The sequence below is a fragment of the Triticum urartu genome, chromosome 7A (genome assembly GCF_056163025.1).
Source record: "Triticum urartu cultivar PI428250 chromosome 7A, HENAU_Tu73, whole genome shotgun sequence".
Lineage (NCBI taxonomy): Eukaryota > Viridiplantae > Streptophyta > Magnoliopsida > Poales > Poaceae > Triticum > Triticum urartu.
Window position 1 is genome coordinate 426,067,083 of NC_141879.1, and position 8,936 is coordinate 426,076,018.

Consider the following 8,936-nt stretch of genomic DNA (forward strand, 5'->3'; position numbering starts at 1 on the left):
TGCAGCTATAGAACTTATTGGAGACTTCATGTCTCCCAATCCAGGAATTTGCTTGAAATATTAACTTCAACTCCTGGAACATCTCATATGCTCCGTGACGTTCAAAGCGACGTTGAAGTCCCGGTTCTAAGCCGTAAAGCATGGCACACTGAACTATCGAGTAGTCATCATCTTTGCTTTGCCAGATGTTCATAACGTCCGGAGTTGCTCCTGCAGCGGGTTTGGCACCTAGCGGTGCTTCCAGGACGTAATTCTTCTATGCAGCAATGAGGATAATCCTCAAGTTATGGACCTAATCCATGTAGTTGCTACCATCATCTTTCAACTTAGCTTTCTCTAGGAACACATTAAAATTCGAAGGAACAGTAGTAGGGGCCATTTATCTACAACAACATAGACATGCAAAATACTATTAAGTACTAAGTTCATGATAAATTAAAGTTCAATTAATCATATTACTAAAGAACTCCCACTTAGATAGACATCCCTCTAATCATCTAAGTGATCACGTGATCCAAATCAATTAAACCATGTCCGATCATCATGTGAGATGGAGTAGTTTTAATGGTGAACATCACTATGTTGATCATATCTACTATATGATCCATGCTCGACCTTTCGGTCTCAGTATTCCGAGGCCAAATCTGCGTATGCTAGGCTCGTCAAGTTTAACCCGAGTATTCCGCATGTGCAAAACTGGCTTGCACCCGTTGTATGTGAACATAGAGCTTATCACACCCGATCATCACGTGGTGTCTCGGCATGACGAACTGTAGCAACGGTCCATACTCAAGGAGAACACTTATACCTTGAAATTTAGTGAGAGATCATCTTGTAATGCTACTGTTGAACTAAGCAAAATAAGATGCATAAAGGATAAACATCACATGCAATCAAATAAGTGATATGATACAGCCATCATCATCTTGTGCCTTTGACCTCCATATCCAAAGCATCGTCATGATCACCATCGTCATCGGCTTGACACCTTGATCTCCATTGAAGCATTGTTGTCATCTCGCCAACTATTGCTACTACGACTATCGCTACCGCTTAGTGATAAAGTAAAGCAATTACATGGCAATTGCATTTCATACAATAAAGCGACAACCATATGGCTCCTGCCAGTTGCCGATAACTGGTACAAAACATGATCATCTCATACAACAATTTATATATCATCACGGGTTGACCATATCACATAACAGCAAGCCCTGCAAAAACAAGTTAGACGTCCTGTACTTTGTTGTTGCAAATTTACGTGGCTGCTACGGGCTTCTTGCAAGAACTGTTCTTACCTATGCATGAAAACCAAAACATTTTTTCGTTAAGTGTGCTGTTTTAACCTTCAACAAGGACCGAACATAGTCAAACTCGATTCAACTAAAGCTGGAGAAATTGACACCAGCTAGCCACCTGTGTGCGAAGTACGATGGTAGAACCAGTCTCATGAACGCAGTCATGTAATGTCGGTCTCGGCCGCTTCATCCAACAATACCGCCGAATCAAAGTATGACATGCTAGTAAGCAATATGACTATTATCGCCCACAAATCTTTGTGTTCTACTCATGCATATAACATCTACGCATAGACCTGGCTCAGATGCCACTGTTGAGGGACGTAGTATTTCAAAAAATTTTCCTATGATCACGCAAGATCTATCTAGGAGAAGCATAGCAACGAGCGGGGAGAGTGTTTCCACGTACCCTTGTAGACCGAAAGCGGAAGCATTTAGTAACACGGTTGATGTAGTCAAACGTCTTCGCGACCCAACCGATCCAAGTACCGAACATACGACACCTCCGCGATCTGCACACGTTCAGCTCGGTGACGTCCCTCGAACTCTTGATCCAGTTGAGGCCGAGGGAGAGTTTCGTCAGCATGACGGCATGGTGACGGTGATGATGAAGTTCACCGGCGCAGGGCTTTGCCTAAGCACTTTGACGATATGACCGAGGTGTGTAATTGTGGAGGGGGGAACCGCACACGGGTAAGAGAAACTTTGGTGTGTTTTTGGGGTGCCCCCCTCTCACATATATAAAGGGGGGAGGGAGGGAGGAGGCCGGACAAGGTGTGGCGCGCCCAAGGGAGGGGGGAGTCCTACTCCAAGTAGGATTCACCCCCTTTCCTATTCCCATAAGGAGAAGGGGGGAAGGAGGAGGAGAAGAGAAGGAAAGGGGGGCCGCCCCCAACCCTAGTCCAATTCGGTTTGGGCTAGGGGGGCGCATGCCACTCCTTGGCCCGCCTCCTCTCTTCCACAAGTAGGCCCATGAGGCCCAATAACATCCGGGGGGGGGGGGGGTCCGGTAACCCCCGGTACTCTAAAACTCATCCGAAATGACCCGAACCATTCCGGTGTCGGAATGTAACCTTCCAATATATGAATCTTTATGTCTCGACCATTTCGAGACTCCTCGTCATGTCCGTGATCTCATACGGGACTCCGAACAAACTTCGGTACATCAAATCACATAACTCATAATACAAATTGTCATCGAACGTTAAGCGTGAGGACCCTATTGGTTAGAGAACTATGTAGACATGACCGAGACACATCTCTGGTCAATAACCAATAACGGAACCTGGATGCTCATATTGGCTCCCACATATTCTACAAAGATCTTTATCGGTCAAACCGCATAACAACATACGTTGTTCCCTTTGTCATCGGTATGTTACTTGCCCAAGATTCGATCGTCGGTATCATCATAACTAGTTCAATCTCGTTACCGGCAAGTCTCTTTACTCATTCCGTAATGCATCATCCTACAACTAAACCATTAGTCACATTGCTTGCAAGGCTTATGGTGATGAGCATTACCGAGAGAGCCCAGAGATACCTCTCCGACAATCGGAGTGACAAATCCTAATCTCGATCTATGCCGACTCAACAAACACGATCGGAGACACCTATAGAGCATCTTTATAATCACTTAGTTACGTTGTGATGTTTGATAGCGCACTAAGTGTTCCTTTGGTATTCGGGAGTTGCATAATCTCATAGTCATAGGAACATGTATAAGTCATGAAGAAAGCAATAACAATAAACTAAACGATCACAGTGCTAAGCTAATGGATGGGTCTTGTCCATCACATCATTCTCTAATGATGTGATCCTGTTCATCAAATGACAACACATGTCTATGGCTAGGAAACTTAACCATCATTGATTAACGAGCTAGTCTAGTAGAGGCATACTAGGGACACTCTGTTTGTCCATGTATTCACACATGTACTAAGTTTCCAGTTAATACAATTCTAGCAGGAATAATAAACATTAATCATGATATAAGGAAATATAAATAACAACTTTATTATTGCCTGTAGGGCATATTTCGTTCAGGACAATGGTATTCGGACACTGGAAGTGTTTCGGAGGGTACCGGGTACATATCGGGTCACCGGAAGGGGTTCCGGACACCCCCGACAAAAGATATGGGCCTTATGGGCCAAGAGGGGAAACACACCAGCCACAATGGACTGGTGCGCCCCCCATATGGGCTGGCCAAGAAGGGGAAGGAAAGAGGGGAAGGGAAAGGAAAAAGAGAGAATAGGATTCCCCCATCCTTCCCTCTCCCCTCTCTTTCCTTCCCCCTCCACAGTTAACGAAAGGGGGTGGGCGCCGGTGAGGGAGTCCTAGACTAAGGGGTCCTCGGACGTCCGGCCTGTTATCTATGGGCCGGACAGATGGGCTATAAAGACCGAAGACTGCATCGTGTCCGGATTGGACTCTACTTGGCGTGGAAGACAAGCTTGACGACTGAAGATTCCTTCTTATGTAACCGACTCCGTGTAAACCCTATATCCCCTCGGTGTCTATATAAACCGAAGGGGATAGTCTGGAAAGGACAACACATATACTCATTACCATACCCACATAGGCTAGACTTCCAGGGTTTAGCCATACGATCTCGTGGTAGATCAACTCTTGTAATACTCATATTCATCAAGATCAATCAAGCAGGAAGTAGGGTATTAACTCCGTAGAGAGGGCCCAAACCTGGGTAAACATCGTGTCCCCCGTCTCCTGTTACCATCGATCCTAGACGCACATTTCGGGACCCCCTACCCGAGATCCGCCAGTTTTGACACCGACATTGGTGCTTTCATTGAGAGTTCCATTGTGCCGTCGACAAGAGGCTCGATGGCCCCTTCAATCGTCAATAATGACGCTGTCCAAAGAGGAACCCTCCTCCCCAGACAGATCTTCGTATTCGACGGCTTCGTACTACGGGCCAACTCGCTTGGCCATCTGGAGCAGATCGACAGCTACGCCCCCGGCCATCAGGTCGGATCTTCAAGGGATTTGAGCCTGCGACGATCACTCCCCCTCATCCCGATGAACGTGACTTAAATCTGTCATCGGATCACACCCAGGAGATGGTTCCTACGGCTGCAACGACCTTAGAGCCAAAGCAGATCGAGCCATCCGAGGCCTCAGAGTCCGCGGAGTTGGGTCCGCACATGGACTCAACGCCCTGCAACATTCGCTTTAACGGAACTTCAGACTCGTCTCCGGCTGTAAGTTCTGGACTGTGTACGCCCGCGGACACCGAGCTAGATCGGTTATCGATCTTCGAGTTTAGCGCTGCTGACGTCTTCCAGTACTCACCTTTGGGCGACGTGCTAAAATATTTTAAGAATTTGTCCTTGGAGAAGGACTCACAGCCGAACTATGTCCGGTTCGAGCTAGAAACGAATGATGAGGATTTTGCTTCCCACCCGCTACCCACCTCATAGCCACCGTGGATGATTTAACTGACATGCTTGACTATGGCTCCGAAGACATCGACGGTATGGACGACGATGCTGACAAGGAGCAGGGCTAAGACCCGCCATTCACTGGACGTTGGACGGCTACCTCTTCATACAACGTGTACATGGTTGATACACCTAAAGGATCTGGCGACGACAAAGAAGAGCCAGATGTGAATAAAGCCTCTGAGACACAGTCCAAGCGTCGGCGGCCCAAACGCCGCCCCATGCCCCGCCGCTCAAAGGACGGCAACACTGGCACCAGAGAAAATAGTACCCCGGGCGACGCCGAAAACAACAAAGACCCTATCGGGGGTACATCCGAACAGGATCATGACGGCAGGCAAGACAACCCTGACGAACAGGCCATAGAAGATGACTCGAAGGATGATAGTTACCGTCCACCCTTTGAGGATGAGACAAGCCTTGGCAACGAAGACTTCATCATGCCTGAGGATCCTCTCGAGTAGGAGCGCTTTAAGCTTCAGCTCATAGCCACCGCAAGGAGCCTGAAAAAGAAACAAAAACAGCTTCAAGCCGAACAGGACCTGCTCGTCGACAGATGGACTGATGTCCTGACAGCCGAGGAATACGACCTCAACCGCCCAGCCAAGAGCTACCCGAAACGCAGACTGCTACCTCAATTCGATGAGGAGGCGCCAGAGCACATATCTTCCTCGCGTAATGCGGACCGACCACCACGTGGTCGGGATAGGGCGGCCGAACGGCCACCCCACGGTCGGGATAAAGTGGCAACTCAGGCCGAACAACAGACCGCCCCACCACCCCGCCATATTAAAGACGGAAAAGTCTGGAGTCACATGTACGACCTCCGACAGACACTAGACAGTAGAGCAGGACACACAAGATCGATCTATGGATCACGAGGACGTGCTTCGAGGCACGACGACGTCCTCCTATTCAGACGAGACAAACCTAACAACACTCGGGCCGAATACCGCAGATGGACTCCCTCGAAGGTCCGCCATGATGCGGCCCGATACAGAGGCGCCGCACACCTGCTTTGCTTCACAGATGAAGTATTGGATCATGAATTCCCTGAGGGGTTCAAGCCCGTCAATATCAAATCATACGATGGCACAACCGATCTTGCAATATGGATTGAGGATTTCATCCTCCACATCCACATGGCCCGAGGAAACGACCTCCACGCCATCAAATACCTCCCATTAAAGCTCAAAGGACTAGCTCGGCACTGGTTAAATAGCCTGCCTGAGAACTCCATCGGCAGCTGGGAAGACTTGGAAGAGGCTTTCCTCGACAACTTCCAAGGAACTTATGTCCGACCACCAGACGCCGATGACCTAAGCCACATACTCCAACAACCTGGAGAATCAGCCAGAAAATTCTGTACTAGGTTCCTAACCAAGAAAAACTAGATCGTTGACTGTCCGGATGCTGAGGCCCTAGGAGCCTTCAAACACAACATCCATGACGAATGTCTAGCAGACCACCTCGGACAAGAAAAACCGAAGTCAATGGCAGCCCTTAGGGCACTCATGACCCGCTTTTGCGCAAGCGAGGACAGTTGGCTGGCTCGTAGCAAAAACACAGCCAGCGAGGCAGGCCCCACCAAGGCCAAGAACAACACCGGCAAGCTCCGGCGCAATAGACACAAACGCTGAAGCAATGGAGACAACACCGAGGACACCACAATCAACGCCGGATTCAGTGGCTCCAAGTCCGGCCAACGGAAGAAGCCCTACAAAAGAAACAACGCCAAATTCACGGCACCCCGGATAAGCAAGCCAATCATACCAACAGGGATTGTTGGGTCTTCAAGCAGGCTGGCAAGTTAAATGCCGAAAACAAAGAAAAGGGATCACAAAGTGAGGACGATGATGAAGAGCCCCGGCAGCTGAACACCGGGGGACAGAAGAAACCCCCCCCCCCCCCAAGTTAAAATGATGAACATGATATATGCCACGCACATCCCTAGAAAGGAGCGCAAAAGAGCACTAAGGGACGTCTACGCGGTAGAGGCAGTCGCCCCCAAGTTCAATCCATGGTCGTCATTTCCGATCACCTTCGATCGACGGGATCATCCGACTAGTATCCGCCATGGCGGTTCGGCCGCACTGGTCCTTGGACCAATCATCGACGGATTCCACCTCATACGAGTCCTGATGGATGGCGGAAGCAGCCTCAATCTGCTATACCAAGATACAGTACGGAAGATGGGCATTAATCCCTCACGAATCAAACCAACAAAGACTACCTTTAAAGGATTCATACCAGGTGTAGAGGCCCGCTGTACGGGCTCAATCACGCTGGAGGTGATCTTCGATTCTCCGGACAACTTCCGAAGTGAAGAGTTAATCTTCGATATCGTCCCCTTCCGCAGCGGCTACCACGCACTGCTCGGACAAACCGCGTTTGCTAGATTTAACACAGTGCCACACTATGCTTATCTCAAGCTCAAGATGCCCGGTCCACGCGGCGTCATAACAGTCAATGGCAATACGGAACGCTCCCTCCGAACAGAGGAGCAAACCGCCGCCCTGGCAGCAGAAGTACAGAGCGGCCTTCTCAAGCAGCATTGTAATCCAGCTGCCGAGCCCCTGGACACCATCAAGAGGGTCCGGACTACACTGCAACAGGACAGCATGGCTCGTCAAGAGCTCGACTAGCAATTCGGCCTCTGTCCCAGCCCTAGTGAGGCAGTGGCATTCGTACCACGCATACACAATTACGCACTCAAAATTCCATGGACATCGACAGAGGCACGAGATAACCCGGGGGCTGCAATTCGGCAAAACCGATACCGGACACACATACTTTTACTTATTTTTCTCATTACAGGCACCTTTTCTCGCAGGCCCGATATCAAGTCCTCTAGAAGGACTGGAACGCAACGGAGGCAAGCAACACAGGTGTGTAGGGTAACCTTTATACGTTCTTCCTGACGGTATTCACACTTCTTTCTCAGGACCCGCACGTTGCGCCATACTGATTCCGGCACGTTAAATGGCCGGATACTTCTAGCACCATCTGTACAAGATACGCCTTGACTTATCCATCCAATTATAATAAAAATGGTTCGTGGCCTAGTCTCTGTGTTTTTCGCTTCTTACTTTGTTTTATTTCGATCTGCCTATCTGCTGCATCGACACTCTTTTACATTTCATATTCGCCAGGGGTTGCCTATCGCCCCACAATATGGCAGCACAGTCCGAACAATTCTTATACATAAGCTCGGCACCCCGAATTTTAGCATTATATGCATTGGCTCCGAATCATGTCTTTGGTCAATAGTTGGGTTGCCCGGCTCCTGTGCTTGCTACCCTATGTTCCGCTCCATCGGCTAGGGTAGTAAAGGGAGAACTACTGCGATTGTGCCCTGGCTTGGACCGGACGAGCACCTCAGTAGAGAAAGCCGAAAACTGACTGTCATGATACGGTGAGAGCCGGTTAGCTACTCGAGGGTTACAAATCGTCGAAGATTTTATTCGCATTATGAGAAAGATTGGCACTTCCGATCAGATGATGACAACACTCTGGCTCGAACCAGGGGCTGCACCCATGCTTTATTATAAAACTCCTATAGCTAAGTGAGGGCGTTTAAGCCGAATAGTCCGATTGCCTTGTTTGTTGTGCTAAACAACTCCTTCAAGGACCATGTAATTGGATCAAGATTGTTTAGATTCCATCTTGAACACCTCCGTACTATCTACGTGAGGGCAGAAGCCGACGACTGGCCAACCCTCAGATTACATATAACACGGCCGCACAGGAGGAAACAATCAAAGCATAATAAAATTGCATTAACAAAACATGGTTTGTTTATCATAATACAAGGCAAAGGCAACATGAATACATTCATTCAAACACAATGTCCTGTGAACATTGTGCTGCCGCAAGGCGAGACCCCTCCAGGACATCCGCAAAATACCGTTCCGGTGTACGGAGCTCCATGCCCTCCGGTGGCCCCCTGGTCACCTCGACGACGTCCACCTTCGCCCACCACATCTTGCAACGGGTGAAGGCCATGCGCGCACCTTCAATACAGGCCGAGCGCTTCACGATGTCCAGCCGAGGACAGGCGTTCACCACCCGCCTCACGAGTCCGAAGTAGCTGCTTGGCATAGCTTCGGCTGGCCATAGCCGGATTATCAAATCCTTAATGGCTAGTTCGGCCACCCTATGCAGCTCCACCAGC